We start from the raw sequence: 24,870 nt of genomic DNA on the forward strand, positions 1-24,870 counted from the left end.
AGCTTTGGTACCACTCCGTATGTGGGAGGCGCTGCTTCCTGCCCCAAACCTCTCATTTCCTAAAGCATTGTGCCAAGCCACCTGAGAGTAAACGTCATCTCATAGACAAAACCCGCTGAAGCCTAACTCAGGTAGCAAACCACAACAAGGGTGTGTGGGAGCCATACCCACACAGAGAAGCCACAACTCAGAGTAAAAGCCGGATTCTGTGTAATACGGCAAAGACGTCACCTGTTGCTAAAGAAATATGTCAGCACGTAGAAGAGGATCGCTATTCTCAACCGTCTTTTGGGGAACTACAAGACAAGATGGTTCTTTTTGCTGGGCCAGGCAGAATGGCTGCTCATTACAGCACCCAAGGGCCATATAGCTTCTGCCTCTGACAGTTGACCAAAACTGTAGCTATCATTTGACTAAAATGTTCGTATCCAACGTAACATGGCAGTTGCCCTTTTGAATGAATGAGAAAAGTTAGGTCAAGTGACCTTATGTAGTTTCTACCTGCTGCCGTGTAATCAATCATGTAACAGAAAATGCAATCGGCGCCTGGCTGTACAACCCCACTTCCCTGCGTGATGCCATCACACGGGTAGATGCGTCATTGTCATGTAATGGGAAGGGACTCTACTGTGGTCTTGTGGTGGACGCTTGTAAGGTGGGAAGATCATGAAAAGAGGTATCTGTAAGCAAGCTGGTGCCACCAAACAATTCATCCATTTCTTCTCAAACTTGATGGTCTTTTCTGGTGGACTGAATCCAGCCTTTATGGGATAAACTGGCTATTCCTAGCTTAAGGGAAATGAAAAGGAACTGCAGTGTCTATAGCAGTCTATGAGTTTAGGATTTTGGTGTGGAATCATCAGGTTGTTCCTGACAATATACTATTGCAGCCTATAACCTCACCAGTGAGAAAACCTTTTCGGATTTTAAAGGTCTAAAATTAGAAGGTATTTAGCGGCAGGGTTTGGGTTGATTTTGATTATAAAGAATTCCCTCACCATGAGGGAAGATGTATGCCCAGGCAATGTCTACCAAGCAGTGGCTTCAAATCCCACAGGGACTTACTTGTATGGCCGATATTCTCAGAGGGAGCTGCTGCTTTGGCAGCTTGGTGATGCGTGAAGTGTTCTGCTTATGCTGGTCTGTAAGGAGGTCCATGATCCAACTGAATACTGGTACCTGGATACTGCTTAAATATTTTCAGACTGCGCTTCCCCATGCTTCCAGAGAAGCTGACCAGAGGAGGAACCCTGTCCTCCTCCTCCCAGCCCTGGCTGCCCACTCTGCTCCCGCTTTTCCATCACTCCCCCTCACAGACATTCAGTGAACCCAGTCGAGGAAATGGCCTGTCTGAAAAACAGGCATTTCTTTTTTAAACCAGGTCGGTTTTCACTGAGATCGGTTTTCTGATCTCTCACTGCATGGTCAGAGAAACACCTGTGCCGACACAGGGGGAGGGAGCGCAAACAACCATCTGGAGAGCACGGGGGGACCGGAAACCCATTTTGGTTGCAGAACAGGCTTCTGCCAGCTTAACTAGGCATGGAGCGGTGGCGTTAATCAAGACCTTGAAACAAGCCTCAAGGCAAACATAGCATGGCATCCAAGGGATTAACCACGGGATGAAATACACTGCTGACCATATGATGACCCAGAAGTCCTTAAAACATACACTCATACATTGAGACACCTACAATGCTAGACTAAGGATGTCATCAATTATACATGGACCTGAAGGTAAAATTCTTGTTACGCAGTGGTTTGAAATAAGTAGGTCTCAGATGTGTTAATTCACAACAATGAAGCTGGAATATAAATACATATCCGGAACATCAATAGGTACCTGTGTGGTTTCTAAAACACATAGAGCATAATCCTTTTGTACCCTGCTTAAACCAGCGCAAAAGCTTCATGATTAGATCTTTGTCCTGATGGACTCTTTAGCCTGGATACACGTAACTGTCATGAGTACATTTAAAGGCCAGGCAGGTGCATGCCATGTATTGTGTTGCCTAGTCTTGTGTTTGCTTTCTCCTTTTGAATTATTCTTCACAATTTTGAATTGGTTTAAATACATTTGTTTTCCATATATGTCCCTATTATTTATTTATCTTTTTATTCTGATTTTATGCCATCGTATACTTAGACAAATCCTTTTTTTTTTTTTTTTTTTACCTTCAGTTTCTGGATCTGTTTTACAAATAAATTGCAAATGTCAAGATCATTTCCTTTCTCAAAAGTTTCCTGAGCCCTAACTAGGTCAACAAGTTGCATGTAACATAAAACATACAGCATTAACTTAAAACATAGGAATGCATAGAACAATCTTGCTTTTTTTCTAATGCAGTTATGCTTATTGAACGCATTGATTTCCTTCAAGCAGCCAATAAAATAGTTCAGGTAGTAAAATATACCCTGACAGTAATATTTTTCATTCAATACTTCTCCCTTTCCTTGCTGAAGACTGCAATCATTAGGAGTGGAGATCACAGTTGCTATATATGTTGAAATGGGATTTCAAGACATCAGTTATGCTCTGGTCCGCTCTTGAACACAGATTTAAGCCCGGAGTGTGTTCCCATAATATGCATATTACTCGGCATGCCTCAGACACTGTTTTAAGAAAGAGTTTGTTGCACTGATTTTAAACTCTCATTTTTAGCTGAACATACGAAATGAGATTTTAGGTTTTTGAGAACTGGTCTTTTAAAAAGGCTGCTATGAAATACTTTTAAATAAGAGCAAAGCGCACTGAATTCTGGAAAATAATCTCTCCAGAAAGAAATTACAACCTGTATGAGAAGGCTGGCTCAGTAGATTAGGCTCTGTCTGTCCCCAGATATCCACCAGACTGAGAATCTGCTGTAATTAGAGGTCCTCACAGCAGCAAAATTACTGATAAAATAGAAATCCTGCAGTTAGCAAACATAACCATGACTCACCCAATTCAATGAACCGCGGCTTGCGTGCTTCTGCTGTTGTCCCCTTACGGTCTGCACACCAGTCCCTGAGGAACACTGGTCTGAACCAAACTTACCCGTAGAGGGCAATGGAAAAATGTCCATCGATTTGTGTGGGTATCACCCCTTCAGGGTGAAACCATGTCCTCTTCTCTTGGGACGAGCGTCACCATCAGGAGGAGCTGAGGACGTGGTGCTCCGCAGGCCCAAAAGCTGTGTTACAAAAGCCTGGTGTGGACAAGATCAGCTGTGCTTTACTTGAGTTGTACATGTGTTTACAAAGTTGCTACAAATACACTGTTTAGTGCAGAAAATAGACTTGCTGGGTTTAGAAAATGGGCAGCAAAGCCAATATATACAGAGTTTGCGCCTAACTAAACAAGTGTCTCGGTTTCATTTCTGACTTGAACCTGTAACAGAAGGTTACAATAGTTTCACGACGCTAATTTTATTTTAGATGCATATGAGAGAGATGTAAGGAGGTGCTAGAACACCCCCATTCCTAATTTGCAGTTATAATTATTTTGTAATAAACATAGTTCTGCAAAGAAACCTTTGAGTGACAGAGCTGGGGACCAGAATTTCTCTTCTTTATATGCATTGAAGGTGTCAGTAGAGACAGAGCAGGGATCCCACACTGCCCTCATCAATCATCTTCACCTCATACCTGCCAGAAAGACGCCCGTGCTGCAAGGGGCTCATCCCCTACAGGATCCATTTAGTCTTTGGCTTCTCCTCTGTCACTTCCAGATAGGACCAGAATTACAGCTTTGAAACAAGCCGAGGCAAGAACCTCCTTAGAGCCCTGAGTCATTTCTTGCTTTTCTCTAAACAACCTTCAGCTGGGAAAATTTCATCACTAACAGCCTGCACCAACTTTCCTCTGGAATCAGCAAGGTAAAAGGCCACAAAAGTGCACTGGCTTTTGCAACAATATGTTGAATTTCCAGCAGTAGGTATAGATAACTAACTTCTAATGAAGAACTGTCAATGCTCTAGATTTTACTGATTGGTAAACTCATATATGGAGTAAATAACAGATTTAATCAGAAAGCAAGCCCTGAAATGTTGCTTTCTGCCCTCCTCTATTTCTGTGAGCTCCCACCTCCCTACCATGTGCTGCCGCCTCTTTTCCACAGGGAAGATCATAGTCTCAGTCTTTCTAAGAGCAGGAAACTTTTTCTTTGCCATCAAAGTGATGCCCGCTGGGTGAACGTGCCGCGTGAGTTACACAGCCCTGTCACTTAGAGCGCTCAGCAAACTCGTGTTCTCTTAACGATCCTGTCTCAGCCAATTCATGGAGCATCGTCCAGAGGGTTTGGCTGCCATTTTTCATTGCCTCCATGAGAGGAGGGAACGCAGACAACTGCTATTGAGGATGCGAGTCCAATTTGCCACTGTGTTACTCCAGTTTTAAACTAGTGTCTCTTTGTTGACTTCTTTGGAAGAAGAAGATTCTCCTTCAGAGAGTTAAAGTATCTCAGTAACCTTACGTTAGGGAAAACCTGAAGTGACACAGTCCTGTTGTACCTCAAGGCACAGTGTTGCACTGGATTTTAGGCTCTTTGTCCAATGAGACTTCATACAGGTAAACTTTTTGGCAAATCCACACCTGAATGTGCTGAGCACGTTGAAAATCGACATGCAGGAGCACTTGGGTTCATCTTCATACAGTTCCCAACACTTTTACCACTTTCTGGAAGGCTCCGTTTGGGTAATAACGCTTGCCACGTGCAAGTGTGTATTAAAAGACTTGCTGCTGCAGGGAGCAGAGCTGGTGTTCAGGTGAGGCAGCGCGTGAGAAAAGACCTTGCGGAGGAGGGCAGGGTGGTCTGGCAGTCAGGTGAGGACACGGAGGGGAGAGACCAGCCTGGTCTGTGCAGCTCGTTATACGGAATATTGACAGCAAATGCGCTAGTTGTTATAAGGAATAAAATAAGCCGGTGTATGTATCCACACGCCTATTTTGTTACAAAACCTCAGGTACCATAAAATTCTACAGTTTTGTTTCAAATCACAAGTCCTGCAAAAGTGGCTAGAATATTGTGTATTAAACTAACCCGCTAATTAACTCAAACTACTAATTTGTCACTGGGTGTACTGAGCATATCCAAGGGAGCCAGGGCACTGCTTGAAAATGTTTGAGACAGAAACTCCTACCACCTCTTGTACCCTTTGCAACTCCTTTGCGGGCCAATTTGATGTACTCTGTGTCGCAGAAACGTGGAGCTGTGCTTTAGCAGTGCCAGCAGATTGCGTTACCCCGCCTGGCTGTACCGAAGTCACACATTTCTCTCCCCCTGCAGTCCCAGAGGCCACAGCTAAGGTCAGGAGAGAACAAAAATGATGCTTTGTGATCCAGCGTTCAGACCGTTATCAGCTCACAAATCTTGGTCAGACTGTAATGACAAAGCATGGGACAGTACAGTCCTACGCACACACAGTTGTCTTCAGGAAAAAAAGGCAAAGCTATGCACAAGACAAAGGCAACTGTATTTAGCACATGGCAAAACAGACATGCCTTTTTCAACTGTTTTTATTTTTCTATTTCCCACTCCTCGTTTTCTGCATTTCTAGGTGGGAATAGAAGACCATGTCACCACTTTGAAATATTTGTAGCAGTTAGCTAAGGAGTAATGATCATAAGCAGAATCACTTAAAGAACAACATTGAAATGTTTTTCATACTGAAAATAAATGACTCACTCCTTTGTATTTGGCAGCTTGAAATGGGACCTCTTTCCTTAATGACATTCCTCCTTTGCAGTGTGCTTATATTCATTTGCTGTTGTGCATTTGTTCATAGTACCAGTAATACTTGGCACTTACAGTCCGTACTGTCTTTTAATTCAAAGACTTTATGAACACTGATTAATTAAACTGAGCATTATCCTTCGGAGGTTACTGTTTATACTCGTTTTTCAGATCAGAAAACAAGAAGGGTTAAGTTTCTTGCAAAAAAATGACTGCTGCAAGTCACAGGTGAATTCCGAAATTCAGAATAGTTTTGTTCTCCCTCCTCTGTCACCAGGATTGACGTCAGCGTGGCATGTGCTATGCAAGATTTCTGAAACAGGAGACGAACCTGGTTAACATAGAAACATTGGGGATTTTGGCCCTGATCTGGGTTTGCACCCTCATCCTAAAATTAATCTGGCTCCAGGTCCTTTTCTGCGAGTGTGAAATTTAAGCTTTTGAAGTTGTGGCTGCTCTGCAGGACAATCCTTCCTCATCTCTAACATCTGGATCCATATATGCTTCTCTCAAGCTCTTCCCCAGCTAGATACTGCAGCCACTGGAAACACCCTGGCCTTGCTTACAGTCACTCAACTTCCTCGTTAGGCAATTTGGTTTCCTCTTCTCTTCTAATCGCTCCTCTTATGTTGGTGAGAGGCATTAGCAAGGCAAGGACAATGCTGAACCAAACCCACTGTACTGAAAAAGTCCTCGGGAAATCTGTTAAACTTGTGAAGTAGCTTCTGTCCCTCTGGCATAATCACCAGAAACATTTCCCTGGGAGTTTTCTCTCGCCTCCTTTTGCAGGGAGCCCTTCACACTTGTTCTGAGAGAGATGTACCAGTTTGGGGGTAATTCACTCAACAACTGTCAGATCTTCCCAACTGCTTTATAGCATGTCCTCCCCAAGCATTCTTTCGGTAATCCCTATACCAAAGCTGAACCAAATGTGTGTTTATGTAAAACAGCCCATGCTATATGCAGCCTGTGCTTTTTGCATGACCTTTAGTGTAAAATGCAATATGTCTGGTCTCAGTTATGTTATTCTGTCAACATGTTCCAGTTTGGGCTAAGCTGGAAGCAGCGCTCTGTACATCTGGCTCAGGAAGAGAGGACATCTGTGCAACTAGTCTAATAAACCAGAGCAATTCAATGAAATATTGTTCTAGTGTTAGGGAATGAAAAGAATTTTTGCATTGCAAAACACAACAAATGCTGACTTCTACCAACAAGAGTGACCTCCAGAAATCTGGGAGATAAATCAGCATGAGAGAAAGGCGAAGAGATGTTAAATGATGCTCTTATTTCAAATATAAACATCTTTCAAACACATAAATTGTCTCATTTGATTTAAAGTTATTTAGTTCACATGGAGTTAGGTGATGTCCTCCTTTTAAAAATATCACTTTGGAAATTTATGGATGAAAAGTGCTAATTATGTATTTTTAAATGCATTTTATAATTTCATTGTATGAATCCCTTTAGGACATAATGCTATCTATAAATCCTTTCCCTTCTTCTACCCAGGATTTTGTGAATAATACAATTGCTAATGCAGTCTAAATTAGACAAAGGCATTTGGTGAGGTCAGAACACTAGTGCCTGGAGGTTCCCATTTTATTTTCTTTGGCCATTTTTAAAAGGGTAGCACCTTACACTTACTCTAATAACAGCGTGCAACTCTGAAGTAATTCATTCTGCGATTGCTTTTAGCTGCTTTAAAGTCTTTATCAGCTTATCCTTCTTTCCCAAGTACTCTCAAATAGTGAAAAAGTCCAAAGTGAAGTAAGCTTTTGCCATCTTTTTTTTTTTTTTAAATAATAACTCCACTTCTAATATATACTGGGAGTCACTGGCAACAGAGAAAAATCCCGTTTCGCTCTTACATACTGAATTTCATATTTTGCTTGACTTAGGGTAGAAAGAGTGCAAGAGTGTCAGATTTCTCATGCTGCACTTCACATTCATGTCCGTTTAATGTAATTATTGATCTTTTTCCTGGAGTTTCTCTACAAATCTCACCATCCATTCTGCCTGTGCATACGTTGTTGTTGTCCGCCTAGTGACGAAATCCCAAGAGGATAATACTGCTCATTTAGTTCAGAATGTGATCCAAGAGCCCATCAGGCTGTTTTCCAGCTCTCCTACAGTTTGCTGTCAGTAAACTTTCCTGCTCTGCAGCCACCTCGGTTGGTCTTCACCTCATCTATCACCAATAAAAGCCCACACAGAACTGAGTGCATCCTATTCATTACCTTTTGTAAAACTTCCATCTGTCCCACTCCCATTGATAACCTTTTTCCAAGGTGGGCGAAGAAGAAAGCCCAGTTTGATGAGCACGATCTCCAGAGAGTAGGGGATACAAAACATCTCCACTTGTGAAACAGCCTCTGCAGTGGTTGCTTGAAGTGTGCTGCGAATAGACGGTATCTCAAGAGAATTCGAGCAAACCAAATACAGTCAGAGGCAAGAAAACTGCAAACACAGTAATATTTGCAGAATCTCTTTTCTAAAAAGAGACTAAAAGGTTCTTAAAAGTTTCCTTCAGGCAATTTGATTCTAGTCCAAGGTTTTTGAAGAAAACAAACCCGTCCATATATCTTGATGCATTCTTGACTGTGCTAGGATATACTTCTGACCCAAGGAAGCGTATCAGTCAGGGACAAGGCAACATCAGCGCTGGATCTCTGACAATATGCATTATGTTTGTGTACAGGAATTTAGGAAGGGGGGTGGTAGTGGTGCTGTTGTATCATACAGCCCCAGTGTATAATTGATGACTGTTTTAACATAGAAGCAACAATGGTCCAACAGACCAGGCACTTGATGAGGAATCAAGTACTCCTCCTCTGAGCCCCTCCACTTTCCAGATGTGAGATCCAGAGAAATCGTTTTGGCTTTCTGTACATCCTTTTCCCAAAATATGCTTTGTTCAAAATTGTCTGTGAGGACAGGGACCTTGTGCGCGCTTCCTAACGCACGACAGTCCAGGACTGTTGGACTAATGACTTGGATGCTGAGAACCAAAGGGTGTCTTTACAGCAGACCCCAGAAGTCTCATAAAGAGACTAATAACTTGTCTTTTTTCTTAAAATGGAAAAAAAAATGACTTTTTAGCTATAGAAGTACAACAAGTATCCGACTGAAAAAATGTAGGCAATTTTTCCTCACTAAATAGCACTGGGTTTAAGTTTATATTTTTATTAATAACTTCCAGATGAATCTTTGAACTTTAAAACTTCATTTCAGAGTGAATTATATTGGCTGCGCTAGAAGTCCTCTGAAAAGCTCTAATGGAAGTAAAGACGAGGCCAACCTTCCTCTAATTTTCCTAAATTCCAGGGAAATGTATATCTGAGCCTACACTTCCCACTCCAGAACCACTTCCTCTCCTGGCTCCGGAGAGTGGCTGGAGCTTAAACATATCTGAACTTTGGCAGCAGCTACAGGCAAAATGCTGCTTTGTTTCTAGTAATAAATGTTGCTGCACATTTCAAAAGCTACAGCTCTTGCTGGATATTTCATTCCAAGTGATCTTTAAGGTCCCTTCCAACCCAAACCGTTCTGTGATTTACCCTGAATGGGTCTGATGGCACTGAACAGAAGTTAGTAACATGGTATGGGAATGAAGATGAGGAGTTCTCCGATGGCCATAAAGCCAAGAAATGGCATGGTAAGACAGTATGATGCTGGCTGCGTGCTTTAGCTGTAAGAACTCCAGAAGCACTCACACGTGTAAATGTAGGCATGTCAGGGTCTGCTTAAAAATCCTGAAAATCTGCATAAACTCTAATCCTGTTACTTTTCAAGCTGTTAATAAATACAAGACAGGAGCAAACTGGTCTCCAGTTTTTTCCAGGATATTTGCTGTATGTTCCTCCTGCAGCACTGAGGCCCAGAAGCCTTCCAGCCACCTCAGATTTCCCCCGATAAAATCTTCCACTTCCTTAAAATTGCTCAAAACAATCGCGCTTTAGCATCATCTACTGGGAGAGACGGGCAACTGACTGGGAGGCTCAAGCAGCGCGAAAAGGCTCCCACTTGCATCTGCGCGCCTGCTCCTGTCGCAGTACTCCGAGCCCGAGTCCCGCAATCCAGGGAAAACAGGATATTTTTCTCTTCAGATGCTGCATTTTAAGGAATATAGCAAATGCTTCAGTGCTAGTGCAACACAGAGCAGAATAAGTACTCTCTACCTTGATGCTGCTTCCTTATTAACGCCTCTGGGTCGCAGCACCAGAAGTCAGTAAGAAGCCAGGAGGAAGGGAGCAGCTGATCTCACAGATCGGTTTGTGCGATGAATTTTGTCACAGAGACCTGAGGCCGGTTATGGTGGTGCTCAGCGCCGTGAGGCCCGGGGGCTATACTGTCTGCAGTACACGATGTGCAAGACAATCTGAAATTCGTGACGAGTTTGCACTTTTTACCAGCAGCACCAGCAACCCAAAGATCTCAAAGCGCTGCAGACAGTAATCCTGCCTGGCAGGTAGCTATTATCCCTGTGCTACAAACAAGGAAACGGAGACAGAGATTTAAGGGCGAGAATCCCAGCAGCATTTAGATGCCTAACTCTCAGTCACTTCAGACTGGGCGAATCACTTGAAACCAATAGGATTTCATACCTAACACACCTGTAAGAATCCTGCCCAGGGTGATTTTTCCAAGGTTCACAGCACAAGGGTGTGGGAGAGGCAGCATCCTCATCCTAGGAGCTGTTGTTGCTTTAATTATTGGTCTGTGCTTCAACTTCATTTCTAAGTCTCCACAAAACATAGCATAGTTGACATGAAACATAGCATAGCTACCAAAACCAGCAGGTGTCACGTCTGGGTGTGAAGGGTGGATTCACCTCAGTTACATTTTACTGCCTAAAAACTAGATATCTACTCTGAAAAAGCTATTAGGCTGCCTTGGCAGTCGAGGAAGAGAGGGGCACTCCAGGAAGCCCTTCATCTTGGCCATCGCAGAATCACTCCCTTGGAGTATGACGCGGTCACCTGGCATTATCTCACCTTCTCCAAGGACTGAAGCAATCAAATTAGAACAGGTGTTTTTTTATTATTATTACTATTTTTAGACACCTACATTTTGTCTGCAGGCATCCATTGCTTCACACCGAGTTGCACCATCTCTGGTGGCTCAGTCCCCGCGCTGGTGAGCCCTAAGGCAGACCTTCCTCCGCAAGCGGCAGAGCCTGGACTTGGCTCTGCTGCAGGCCTGCGGCTCCAAGCAGCTCAAACCAGGCAGCCAGCTGCAAAACCTCAGCCCCCGCAGATTTACAGCGCTACAACTGATGCTCTTCAGGAAAGCTGAGTAACAGTTATGGTACTACTCCGTGGGTATCCAATAAAGAAAAAAAAGTATGTCTGTGGTGGAATTCAGTTGACTGACCTTTGGACTAGAGGTTAAATATATTGACTCATCAGATATCCATAACGAAGGCCAGGTCTTTTAGATGTGGAGTCTAAAAGCTCCTGCAGGTACTAAAACACATGGCTTGATGTTTCGGGTTCCTCATGATCATTTAAAAAAATTCTGATTAAGATACCTTTCGAAATTATTTTGCTTCCATTTTAAAAGGTGCTTCTTTCCGGAGTTCCTCGACAGCTTGTATTCCTTTTCCTGCCACCTGTCCTCTAGGTCTCTGCACATCTGCCCCTAGCAGCATTGGAGGCCAGGTAGGAAAATCATCATAAAAGATTTACTGAAGTTTCAAAAAGTTCACTAAAAATAAATGCTGAAAATTTGAGAATATAAAACTCACTCACTTTGGAAAATCTCTAAGTCTGCTTCCTAAAATCAGTTGTAGTGTCTGTATATTTGGTACACCTGTCGCTATAGATACAGAAAAGCCTGCTGTTTCTCTCAGCTATGAATTTCCCTCAAACTGTTACTAACATTGTATAAAATCCTACAGGGCCTGCAGCTGCAAAACTCCGAGTCTGGACTTTCCTCACTACTAACACTCCCAACTTGCATCTGCCTTCAGCTTGTGGCTCTCTAGGAAATAAGTTCATCAGCTATCGCATCTAGAATTGCCATACTTTGAAAATAAAGAAGTCACCAGACACTTGGTTGAGGTCAGCCAGAGATTGGCTTTCCTGAGGCAAAGGCAAAGTTTCTTTGTCCAGCTGCACATTTTGCCAGGAGCAGAGGTGGTCCCATTGCCACCAACCCTGTAAGCCACCGAGCAAGCCCCAGCCCTGCTGGGACAGGGTGGCTGTGCGTGGAGAGGTGGCTCTGGGCGAGATGGCTGCTCTGAGGGCGGACGGGCAGAGCAGACCCTGCCTCTCCGCCTGCATAGCTATGCACACACATTCCTCTCCCAAGATGCTTTGGATTTTTTTTTGAGAAAGTTGTAAGGAATGCTGCCCAGCTGCACGCTGGCTTGCACTGAAAGACACAGCCAACATTTCGCAGCTGTCCGTGGCTGGTGTGAAACTTGGTGGTGGGACTCCCACCCCACAAAACCCCACCACAGCTCTCCAAGAGGCCCAAAGCTGAAGAGGCACTGGGACTGACCCACCCTCCTCCACACAGACAGCCGCTCTACAGACCTGTTCCCTGTACGGATCGAATGGTTTTGTCGTCCCATTGACTTTGCTGTTTATATATTTACCCATAGGATTATTTTAAAAAATTACAGCAGCCCTCACTGGGCACCCTTCATTAGTTGGTGGTGCTTTACCTACCCCTCTGCCAAAGGAACTCCAGGCATCTCCAGTAGGTCAGAAACACTAAGTAAGTAGACATGAACTTGTTTCCGATTGCCTGTCTAGTACCTAGAAGAAGGTACCTAGAATTTATCATAGAAGTTGAGAAGGGCAGTGTGCAGCTCACCCCACTTGCTGTCTCTGCTCCCTCAGGACCTTGGCTCCTGAGGCAGCGCATGGAAAGGGGACTGCCCCAGGGGAAGACAAGGTGAGGAATAGGCCCACTCATGCAAATCTAAAATCTCTCCATTAACAAATATCCTGCGTCAGTTTGGCTCTGTAAGTCTTCTTCATTCTTCATTAATCTACCTCTGGGCTTGGGGGTTAGCGAGGACAAGGGTGGTCTTCTGTTCTGCGCCTGTTCTTGTATGGCAGAAAACCGAAGCGTCCCCAGTGATGAGCTGTTACCTTGATCGCATTAAAGGCCTCAGTTGTATTTTGGTTATATCCGGTATTTAAGCACCTCAGTCAGCCTTATCCCTTGAATGCCTGAAGCCCTTTGAGGTTTATCTTCTAACCTCTCCAGCAGTTTCCGTTTCTGCAGTGTCTAATCAATGCTCTGGCAACTTTGGGGCAGCCAAAGGCCAACACTGGAAAAAATGAACAAGGAAACAAGACTGAGTGCATGAGCAGACACACAAACTACTTGTTTTCCTCTCATGTTTTTTCACAGGACTAACTTTAACTCTATGTCTAAGTTTTTCCATCTGTAGAAAAGTCTCCTCTTGCAAAGCTCCGTAGAGATCTCTATTCTTAGTGCTGCCATACCAATATGCAATTGATTTGCCTAGTTCTGCTGTACGGTTCTGGAATATTTTGGAGATTAAAATGTATACTTTTTGTGACTTGGTTAAAGAGAAAAACAAGATAAAAATAACAGAGTCTTGGACGCAAATTTATTCCCCAAGTTATTAATACATTAGATTTCGTATGCACTACTGAAGATAAAATGTATATCCATCTGAGTGCAAAGATGCCAAAATGAGGATTACTGAGCAGCTAAAAAAAGAAAGGGTGACACGGCCAATGGCAATTTAAATAGTTCTGACAATGGCGTGAGACCTGATTTGTTGCTTCCTGAATAAAGCTGGTGATTTTTGCTGTGTGCATTGGCTGGGTTTGTATGCCCTCATTTACTTGACATCCCATGCTAACACAGCAAGGAGGTTTAATGCTATTCATTTCCCGGTCAGTTTAGATGATGCTACTATGAAGGGGCCAAACTGAGCTTACAGCGTCTTCCTCGGCATGCAAGAGTTGCAGGGCTCATCGGGAGAGCCCAGCACGCTGCTCCCCGTGTGCTCAGCCAGCTCCTCAAAACCCCAGCCAGCCTCCGCTGAAGTCAACACAGACACTCCCATTGACTTGGAGCTGGATTAGGCCTTCAGCTGCCATGGGAGAGGAACAAGGCCAGGTCCGCTGGCTCAGACACACAGGCAGCAACAGCTTCAGCATGTTGAGGTAGACAGAAATAGGAGGCTACAATTTCTTAACCAACATTTAAAATAATTAACCCACGGTTAAGCAACGCCATGTCCATCTAGGGACAATGCTGGGTTAATGCTGGTTAGGAGATGTCAGCCATGGGATCCAGAGGACTCCCAGCACTGAGGAGTCACCAATCCTCACCTTGTTGTAGACCAGCTGCTGCTAAGCAGCAGACCCCACCTGCTGGGGTCCTCTTCAGGGCTCTTTAAAGCTCATTCCACAGGAAGTCACACAACACCCTAGGGTTTTTTATCATTCTGTGAAAAAAAAGTCAGTTTTAAGACCTAAATGAGCTGGCACACAGGTTAACTAGAAATTTTAAGCCCATCAGCCTTCATCTCTCCCCGTCACTCTTTCATATTGGTCTTTAGGAAAAAGGAGTGGCAGCACTTCACCTGGGGAACCAAGTTCCTGTCCTCCAGCTGCCGTGGGGGGGTACCTTCGCTTCTAACCTCTCCCACCAGCCTGTGCTACCACGTTCAAAGTGTTACTGGTTTTACCGTTCCTCTGCGAGGCAGGGCAGAGGACACCTTTTCCCCTACAACCCACAGGACCTGTAAATAACATCTGTACCTGAAACAGTGGTGGGCTCATACCCAACAGATTTGTATTATTGAACTTTCTCTGCAGATCAGAAAAATAAGGCATGGTTTTAAAAAGCGGGTTCAGTGCCCACCGTTAGCACTGAGTGCTGAGGAGGGGCAGATGCTGCCCCATGCCCTAGCACCATGCTCAAGTGTGGTGTAGTGAGACAACAGGTTTATGTGTCCTCAAATGTTACTCGGTCACAGGAAACTATTAGCGCAGCTGGCGTTTCAGGCATGGCGTGTACTTTAACCGTTTGCCAGTGGTAAAACAAATATAGAGGAAGCTCAGCCCTGGCTTCAGTAGCTTGGTCACATTTCCAAATACAAACCTAACTGAATCTACTAATTCTTCTCCAGCCAGTCATGAAGACAGGTCTCAGAAGTATACCCGTTTTCTGCCACTCCAGCCTGGGAGAGAGGCAATACCCCTCTACCAGCTTCAGGACTCCATTCCTTATCATCGAAGGAAATTTTAATCTGTAGAACTACATTTTATGGTAAATAAACCAAATAATCTTGACTACAAAACCACGTGAAACAGTTTCAGCAGCTATAATTTGCTTTGTGCCTATGGAGAACTAGGAAAATTTACATGGGTACACACACATACTAAAACTTTCTCAAACTTATGCGAGGTTTCATGGGAAGTCTGGCCTTTGGAAGTTGGCGTCACTTTATATAATTGCCACACACACAAACTACATTTCAGAAGACACTAGTATTCTTGCTACCTTGATCTACATCTTGTTTATCCAAAATCTGCCCAGCATTTTTATGTATGATATACATAGAAGCAATTGTACCAAAATAGATAAAATGAAAAAAGCACCCAACTCAAAATAACTGTAGCACGGTTGAGCTTCAAAAGAAACTAGGACATATTTCTCCCCTTTTACTTTAAGAGTTTGCCCTTCTTAACCCCAAGAAGGTCTGGAGATGCAGAAAGCATTTTAAGAGAAGCATTTTTATTTATTCTTAATTTAGACTTGATGAAGTACTCTTTAAGAGCAGGTCTTATTTCTTGTCATTACTATTTTTGTTGTATCTCCATCATGACAAGAAAATACTTGCCCAAAATACCAAAAAAGAAAAACCTCTTGAGAGAGCCTGTTCTTGCAAGATTTCCATCCCAATATTTACGGGCCCAGGAGGTCCCGATAAGCTTTGGATATGCATCAAAGCTCCTGGATAGTTATCCAAACCAAGCACAAGCCCTGAACCTTTTGAAGTTTGTCCATCACTAGTTATCACATCCAATTCCTCCCCTTTCATGACACGAATTACAGTCTCTGTCTTCAGGAAGTTCTTATGCTCAGTGACTTGATTTTCCACAGAGGGATATGTAGAATTTCACTAATGTCTATACCAGGCTTTCAAATGAAGTCATAGCCCTATTATTTTCCAGCATTTACATGTATTTTTCTTATTTAAAATTTGAAATACAAACTGAGTTTAGACTTCTGACTATTACCTTGACAAAGCATCTGCAGCTCTCCCCAGCGGAGTCAAGAGTTTGTCGGTTCAGCCGGTGCAGACTTGGCCTTCCACCATTGGGACCAACGCTCAAGTTCATCGTGCGCTCTCAAGTGAAATACGGTCAGCAGTTTCTACTCAGTCCCTGGTGAACAGTAGCTCACACAATAAAACTATCATACCTAATTCAGCACAACTGGCAAGCTCTGGAGAGAAAGGCCTTGCATGCAGGCTGATTTATGGGTTAACCCAACAGAAGATACTCCCTGTAGGTCAGGTGTGATGAGGTCATTGACAGGGCAATAGTGATGAAGTTTTTGACTGTAAATTCCCTATATTTCAAAAGATATAACAGACAACTATAAACAATTTGGATAAGGTTCCTCCATAACTCAAGAAAAATATTGTTGCTTTATGTACTGCATAAAGGATTGCCATTATCTTTTTTTTCCTTTTCCTTGCTTTATGTATAAAGTAAGGCTACCAGGACAGATTTATTCTCCACGTTGACAGAAGTTAGAGACTATCTTCTTAGTACTTTCAAGTTCATTTACAAAATTCAGTGGAGATTGTTTCAATTAGGGTCATCTGGTCATGTATCCCTTGATCCTTTGATCACCAAAGCAGAAATACCATGTTGGTAATCTCTGGGCTACCATTTGGGTTAATGAATCGGCTTGACTTTAATTCTAGCCCAGATGTAATCTTTTATAGCTTAATGATTTGTTCTAACATGAACTCCAGTTGAATGTAAACAGTTTCTTTATTTAGAGCGAAAATTCTTTTTTATAACTTGTTTCTCTTCCTAATTAATTCTAGAGCAATTAAATCAAACCTTGATCTGTGGCAATCAAGATTAAATCATAGTATAGGTTAGGCTGCTAATATCGTCTTTGAGTTCGTTATTATCAAGGCTAACAGTAATCAGCAAAGGAGGGAGAAACTGATGTAGCGAGGGTTACAGATCTGAGGACTTGTTCTCGTTTTTAATAGCTGATCTGATTTAATGTATGATAATACTTGCACTTATTTAGTAACTGTTTTCCAAGGAGCTCAACGTACTCTCCCAAAGTTAATTTATTCTCACAACACTGAAGTGCGGGAGGTAAATATTATCTCCCAGGGACACAGAGAAGTTTTGGGGTACAAAAGAGTTGTGGGCTGCGTGTAAAAATCACAGATTGGGGCCCAGATCTTAATTCCATTAACAAATCATTAGCTGGGGATCTTCGCCATGAAGTCTAGCTATGATAAGAGAGGAACAGCACCTCATCCACGAGCTCTCACGAAGCATCCTGCTTAAAATGGATTTGTTGGCCGTGGCATCCGGGCAGCCCTCAGAGTTGAAAGCCGCCTGTGCTGTTAGCTGCCTGCCTCAATAGATCTCCCTCCATCACACTTCCTCGAGAGGACTTGCCATATAGCTCTGCCCTGCAGTTGCCAAGGGGGTTTTGTGTTCCCAGAGGTAAAGAAAATTCACTTGTAAGTTGTTAACAAGATGGAGGCTGATGAATTTGACAGATGCTGTAGTTCTTAGCTCTGCCTAAATAGTCTGGCCTGTCCACATTACCACATACCTTCTTTTCGAATCAAATCTAGATTTAAAGGACAATGAAAGGGACACTTCACAGCCCTGACTGTCCTCAAACCAAGGCCCTGATGTCCCAGACGAGCCCCAGCTGAACCAGTTCTCTGCCTGGATGTCTGTACGTAATTATATTATCCCATGCTGTGGCAGATTAATTCTGACTGTGCAGGAAACTCCTGCCCATTTGGGTCATCTCTGTGTGGTACAACAATTGTGTGGAAAGGACCAAATCACCTCGGTTCAACTCCAAACAAGGAAAACACAAGAAAGCATCACAATGTTGTTTGTACTCCAGTTCTGTATTAGCTTGAAAAAAATTACAGCAGTGCCATTTTCAATTCAGTGTTATGCTGGAAAGGTTGCAAATTAATTAGAATTATGCCTTCTTTGTGCCAAGTGATAATTTACTGCAATTAATTATCAAAAGATCTACTGCTGTCAATTACGGTACTTGCTCTTTGGGGGGGAGAAGCTATTTACGTATAGCTAAATTCTGTAACAAAGTTCCATTTTACTTTTATTGTTTTCAATTAAACTATCATCATTTGCTTTCCCTCTGCCAAACACAATAAAGACTCGTTAAGAACTAATCATGCTACTGTGACCTTTTTTTTAATCCAAACACTAGCTAGACCTGCATTGAGTCAACACTCCTATTGTTACACCTGCAAATTGTACGTAGAGAGGAGCATACTTCAGAATTAATGAGCACAGCTGTGGTCTCTCTTACATTCAACACTTGTAAAATAGACCTCTTTAAAGTGCCATTATCACAATATTGATAGAGTTATTTATAGTACTGCAAACGTTCCCAGTCATAACAGAGTCCTTGTTATCCCCCACAGCAGTTCATGTTGTTGCCATCTCCTGGACTCATTCCACAGTTTGTGATAAGGCACCAGGTGGACAATCCTTCGCAAATGAACTATAAAAGACATTAGGAAAACTTCTGCATAAGCAAGTTTTATAGCTGGGAATAGGTCAAGCTGTCAAGACCCAGCCTGCGTAAAACTTGTCATGTTCTTTTGCTATGCAGTTTCCTGTATTTTCTGGGTGGGATGTGAAATGAAATTACAGGCAGTACAAGCTGCAAATGATCTGGATGGTATTGTCCAAATTAGAGCTGCTTTTTGCAGTTACTAATACTGTTTTAACCATAATTCAGTAAAACAGATGTAAGTTCAAACTCTCGGTGTCAGTCGCTGAAAACAAATATCACAGGTGCCAACTTTGGTTGCTAAGGGAATACGAGCTTCTTGGGCTCTTGCACACAGTATGTGTGCAAACAGCTAAAGATTGTCCAAGGCAGAGGTTCTGCTGTCAACAGGAAGGTATTTGCCTTTTTGAGTGTCTTCCTACTCGGCTTGATCTCCTGACACGTTTTTGAAGTATCAGCCAATCTGGTCGAAATGGAGTCAGTCGGAGACTTAATCAACACAAGTTTTCCCAATCTCGTAAGCATGGCACCGAGCGTTTATTTGTGATATTATTCTATGGTTTTGTCACACCTGGCTCTGCATCCCACTAAAGACCTGCACACAGCTTTTGTGGGGATACACTCATGGGAAGGTCTCCAGAGCCATCCCGCAGACCCAGCAAACAAGCAAGTGTGAAATTCAGTGCAATTGCTACAGCCGTGTGAAGATTTCCATGTCCTGCAGCCAGCTGTGCTCGGAGTTTAACAATGGGGGGGTTGAACCGAGCATAGGAATGTCACTTTTGTAGATGAGTCACCAAGTTACATCCTTGTGAGGGCTCTAGAGGTCACAGATCAGGGGTGAGCACAGTCACTTACACGGGTGGCTATTCTCCACCCAGCTCATGCAGGCAGCCGAGGAAGAAAACTGAGGCAAGTCTTGCAGCCCTTGCCACCAACACTTTTACTCCCTCTTTCTGATTACAACACCTTACTTCTCTTGTTATAGGGCAAGAAATAACTTCGCTTCTGATCCACCGTCCCTTATCTGAGGCAGACCGTTTTGTCATAATGCAACCTTGATTTTGGAAAGAATTGCAGAAAAACCACAAGCCCCCAAAGAGTAAAAATCCAACAAACACTTTGCTACTTATGAATTATTTCCCCAGATCCATCTATTTCCTATCTTAAGTGCTTCGTGGACGAAAGGCCAGATCTAAAATAACCTAAAATTCTATTTTCCCTCTGAATTTAGGAGAATACTTTCATTGTACAGGACAGCTCGGAGAACCAGCCAAGCAATGTCTATCTCACAGGTGTTACTGGTTCAGATCTCCTGCAGGCAAGTAGACTTGTGCAGTGATTCCCAGCTGATGGCTGTTTGGCTTATTTGAAGTTATTTGTCAGGTGTTCTTGTGTCTCTGGGGAAAGGAAGAGGTGAATTCTTGTTCTGTCTGAGGCAATGGTAGGTTTGTCAGCACAGGGTTTTGAATTCCTGAATTTGGCCTGGTTGGTATTTATCAACCTGGACTTACCAGTGACGGCTTAAATATATACATACCCTATTGTTTGTAAGGGTTCTTGCAATCTCTGATTGCTGCAAAAAAACTTGTCTCTAGAAGCCTCTGACTTCTTAATTGCCTTTTTTTAAAAAAAAACTTCTGAAGGTTTTTTATTTCCAGGTTTGCTTATATCTGTGGCTTGCATCTATATGTATTCTTGCTGTACTTTGGAGCACCACTGATTTTGTTAGTGCATTTATCCTCCGCTGTATCAGTACACTAGAAAAAAAGCTCAAGAGGGAAAAGGGAGGGAGGGGGAGGGATCAAAACCTTCCAGTTACTTTCAGGTTTGGAAGAGTTTTCACATTTTGAGTAGCTTTATGGGATTTTGGAAATGTTTCTATTTCTCAACAAGAGGAAAGAAAGGGCCTGTGTAGTTAGGGGGACGAGGAGTTTTGTGGGAGTGAAGGAGAAAGGCAGAAGGCTGGTAACCAGGGCTGTCACCTGGAACTGTCCTCTGCCATTTTCTTCGGAGTGAGTGACCTTGTTAATAAGAAAATGTCCCTTCTAGAACAGCACTCTCCTCTAAGGAAAAGCCAGAGTTGGGCTGAAGCAAGAGGCAGGGAGTAGTACGTTGCTTTTTGTTTCCATAAACTTCCTGAGGAATGGCATGCAACTTGGGTGCACATGTGATTAAACTAATCTAGTTAAAATCAGAAAAGGATTTCTCATAATTCAATTGGAGTTGTTTTTAATGTTTGGACTTTGGTCAAGGACAGCTTTATTGATTGAATTTAATTGCATATATTTTCCTGTCCATTTATTGAAGCCCATTTTTCAAGTCACTTGAGAGGCTGCTAACATTTCAGAAAGGGGATATGCCAAAGCATTGCTTTAATTCATTATCTTTTGGACATACAGTAGTTGCTACTTGGCCCGAATTAAATCCGTTAGAGAATGTGATAGCATAATTACTTACAGGTATCCAAAACTGCTTTTAACTGAATTCTCTAGGAGGTTATGCATAAGGCTTGTCTTGCCCTTACATTGGATGCAAATGTCTGTGATTTCAATGATAAATAAATATTTCATCAACTGAGGACAGATTTTTCTTGTTTCCACATGTTGCTGGCGGACTAAAATTCTTGTGAGGTCTTTATTTTTTCTTAATGTATAAAATAAGTCTTTTACAAATCAGTTCAGTAACTCTTTCAAAATGTGTAAATATGATGACCCTTGAGGTAAAGAGGAAACTGTCTGTGATACTGACTTGTTTTTTGTTTTTTTTTTCTTTCAAACCATGCTCAACTCTCAAAGACTTTCTAGACAAAACTGCGCATTAGCTAGATTGCTTCACACTGCGTTCCAATGACATAAAGTCTGTGATCCTCCAAAAGTCACGTCAGCCTGCTTCCAACTGTAGTGAAGGGCTAGATGTTCCCAGCCTGGAAAGACCTGTAGGCTGGAAAACTCTGTAGGAAAGGCAGGAGCTGTGTTACACCGCAAAGCGCCGTGCTGCAGCCCTACCTCTTTGCTGAGCTAGAGCTGTAGAGGGAGCGCTGCTCCTGCAAGCTCTGTCCCTGCTTTCCTCACCTGCTTTTTACGGTCTTTTGCTCCCAGTCACAGCTTCCTGCCTTCAAGAAATTCTCAGCCTAGCAAAAAACAATGTGTATACGCACATCTTTAAAGATGCAGGAGCTTCTGCTGGCAGTTGTGACCTGTCTGCGTGTTGGGCTCAGTTCTCTGGCTCTGCACTGAAAGTATGGTGTCATCTTGTTGCTTGTGAAAACTAAAAGTAACAATAGTTGCAGCTGTTAAGATTGTATTTATCAATAATGGGCCTAAGTAGAAAATGTGAATCTACCTATAAAAACTCTGGCATACAGTGCTTTTCAGGTTCCTGACTATTTTGTAGGGACAAGCTTAAGGCCAGAGTTGGTTTAGTTTCAAAAACTGAAAATCAGGCACAATTCAGACTTTAATTGTTTCTTGTGTAGGAAAGCATAATGGGGTGAGGGAACGTTCCCACAGAGAGCCCAGGTATTATCCTCCTCTTACACTAGATCTGTGGTTAACAAATGCAAGCTGAAATACCTGATGTCTATAATACTTCCCCTGCCCTCAAAACACCTGATATTTAAATGTTGCCCCATTCACAGAAGTTTTGCTCAGGAATCCAGGGATCGTATCTGATAAAAGGCACAAGGAATTCCTTTCACAAGGAACTGAACCGCAGATGGTTATGTGATTTGAGGGCCACTGAACATCAACAGTTTTACCAACTGAATCAGAATTACGGAAACACCTGCATGACTGCATCTGCAGACTCAGCTAAATTATGCTTCCATCCAGCCACATGATATCTAATGTGTAATTCTTCTGCATTTTAATCAAATGCATTGTAAAGTCAGTGCAAAATTTCAATATGAATGCACCTTAATGTAGGAGTAACTAATAGCTGCCATCCATTAGTACCAGTTAAGAGACATACATCCTACTAGGCAACAGGGGCAAAGTTATTTTAACTCATTACCTGCTTTGTAAATTACATTTAATTGCACATGAAGAGGGGATGTTCACAGGACACCACGGGGAATGCGAGATTGAGCACCCAAAAGTTAGCAAATGTTTGAAAGAAGGTTGCAGAGCAGTGTTCGTGAACTGTCTGCATGGCGAGACAGGCTTTGTCCACTCTGCCCGAATGGTGCCAGTTCCCTATAAAACCTGTACTGAGTTTAGCAGGTTGATGATAGAAAACTTCTGCTAAGCACATGCGGGCTCTGAGTTTGTAAAGGCTTTTCAGAGTTGATAGATTTTTGAGGCTACAGTAAGACATTTCTTAAGAAACAGATGATGTAGGCTAGTCTCCTAGTTGTTGTTGTCATCAGGGCTTTTCAAGAACAAACTACCAGAACAGTAACACTGAAACATTTTTTTCCCTAGCGCCTTTCTTAGAGATAGATGAATTAGTTTGGACAGAAGTTTTCCAGAAAGAAACCAGCCTGACAAAAACAGAAATTCTGGAAAATGTCCTCTAAAGGCTAATACCTGGCAAAGCTATGAGCACCGAAAATCAGCCTTTAAACCAGGAAGCACTGGTCAGCCTTGGGCAATGGATAACACTATGAGTTATTGCTTGCAGAAATTGTTGAATGTGTCATTAGGCTCTGTCCTGAGATGTACCCCCAGTTTAGCCTTGAGAAGTGAGTCCTAGTGCCCATAGGACTGAATTCAAGACTTCTGTCCTGAGATGGGGTTCTGCCTACAATGCAGCTGGTGGGATTGGGGCCAGATCTTCTGGAAAACAGACATTGTCATATCATGGTATTCTGTTAGCGGCTTGATTGTGCTTCTAGTAACATTAGAGAAAGCCTGAAAGCATGGAGGGAGGTAGAAAGTGAAGATTTAAACTAAGTAAATTCATTCCTGAATGAAGGCTATGTATTGAAACACAGTGCTTCCTGACCATGTTTGACTTGACTTTAGTTCATTGGTCCCTAGCACACCCAGACTTATAGCTCAACAAGTGTCTCCAAGGATTGTACATTAAAAAAAAAAATATCACCCACAACCTCCAAAGTCTCAAAGTGTGTCTTAAAGGCAGAAAACCTCCTAGCAGAAAAGAGAGACTGAGAGAACACATCTTGACTTGGTCATTCCCCCCTTCAGATGTGGATGCGTGTTAGTTACAAATTACATTGAAATCAGTAATTATTTTCATATGGTTAGCAAATAGCAAATAATAATGATTCAACATTTGCATGTCCCTGAATTGCAGTGGAGTGGGATTACAGATGGTACAAGATGCGTCAGTTTTACAAAACATATTGAAGACTTCAACTTCATGACGGAAAGTGTTCTGTCATCACTTAACTTATATGCACATGAATACCAGCATAGTGGGGAGTCCACAGTTATGAGAACCACTAAAGATGCTGAAAACAGGTATACAGAAGTAAAATGTAAAAACTCAAAGTTACCTTAGATTTCCATTTGTTTTTGTAAGTACTGAATATTAAAGCTCCCAACCATCCTGCCTAGATGGAGACGCAGTCCAAGTCCTAATTCACACCTTAAAAAACCCTGCCCTTTCTTCAGTGGAGAGGCTTAACTGTATGCTGTTGCATGGCAAACAGAAGGGAACACACAGAATAAAGCTACTTTATGCAACAAGCTTGGATTCCAGTTCATGTCTATGAAGTATTCACCCTGAGCCTGCAAAACCCACCAAGCAGCTTCCATATGAAAGAATGAGAAGGAAAGGGAGGTTGCATTCAGCGGTCCTGTTAAGCGCAGTGATTTCTAATAACAGCAACGTTTGACGCGAGTGATCTGGATCAACATCAAAAAAAACCCATCTAGTCAAGTGCCCAGCAAGGGGTCTATTCTCATGTCCATGCTCATGTGTTAAGTCCCATTGACAAGCATTAGTGGGAGCTGCATGCACATATGGATATGTGAATAGCCCCAATGGGAGCTGCAGAAAGTAGTATTCGACTATACAGAGATCACTTCAATCGCCAAGATAAAATAATCTAGGGGGAGAAGCCTTAAAGAATGCTGTGAATAAACCCAGTAATTTAAAGAAATTGATAAATAACGGAGGTTTAAAATGGAACAACAAAATAAAAACAGCATTAGGACCTATTCTTTGAACTAAATAGCAAATAAGTATTAGCTTTTAGAAATTAACCCTGGACAAAATTTACCGAAATGGCTCATAACTCTGAGTTCTCTAATTTGTAGAGCCTCTTTATCTAACTACCACTCTATATTCTAAATAAAAATGAGGGACGCAGTAAAAAGATCTTACTGACAAGGCATGAGTTAAGAAAAGCACTGGTAAGTATTGCTCTGCTGAAGAACGCGGTACATGAAATAGTGGCAGCTCTGCAATAGGTCAATGAT

General features: G+C 42.5%; 1 protein-coding gene and 1 long non-coding RNA gene across 14 annotated transcripts in view; one reads left to right on the top strand and one right to left on the bottom strand.

The window, feature by feature from the left end:
• The window catches only part of NFIA (nuclear factor I A), a 363,628-nt gene that overhangs the window by 58,720 nt on the left and 280,038 nt on the right, over positions 1-24,870 (top strand). The gene's annotated exons all lie outside the window — the stretch shown is intronic.
• LOC141747894 (uncharacterized) lies at positions 12,805-16,124 on the bottom strand. The gene is made up of 3 exons (XR_012588843.1): positions 15,955-16,124; positions 14,038-14,153; positions 12,805-12,998 (listed from the first exon to the last, which is right to left on the bottom strand). It is a non-coding gene; the product is annotated as an uncharacterized LOC141747894 (long non-coding RNA).

The sequence above is a fragment of the Larus michahellis genome, chromosome 8, assembly GCF_964199755.1.
Source record: "Larus michahellis chromosome 8, bLarMic1.1, whole genome shotgun sequence".
In the NCBI taxonomy this organism is placed as follows: Eukaryota; Metazoa; Chordata; class Aves; order Charadriiformes; family Laridae; genus Larus; species Larus michahellis.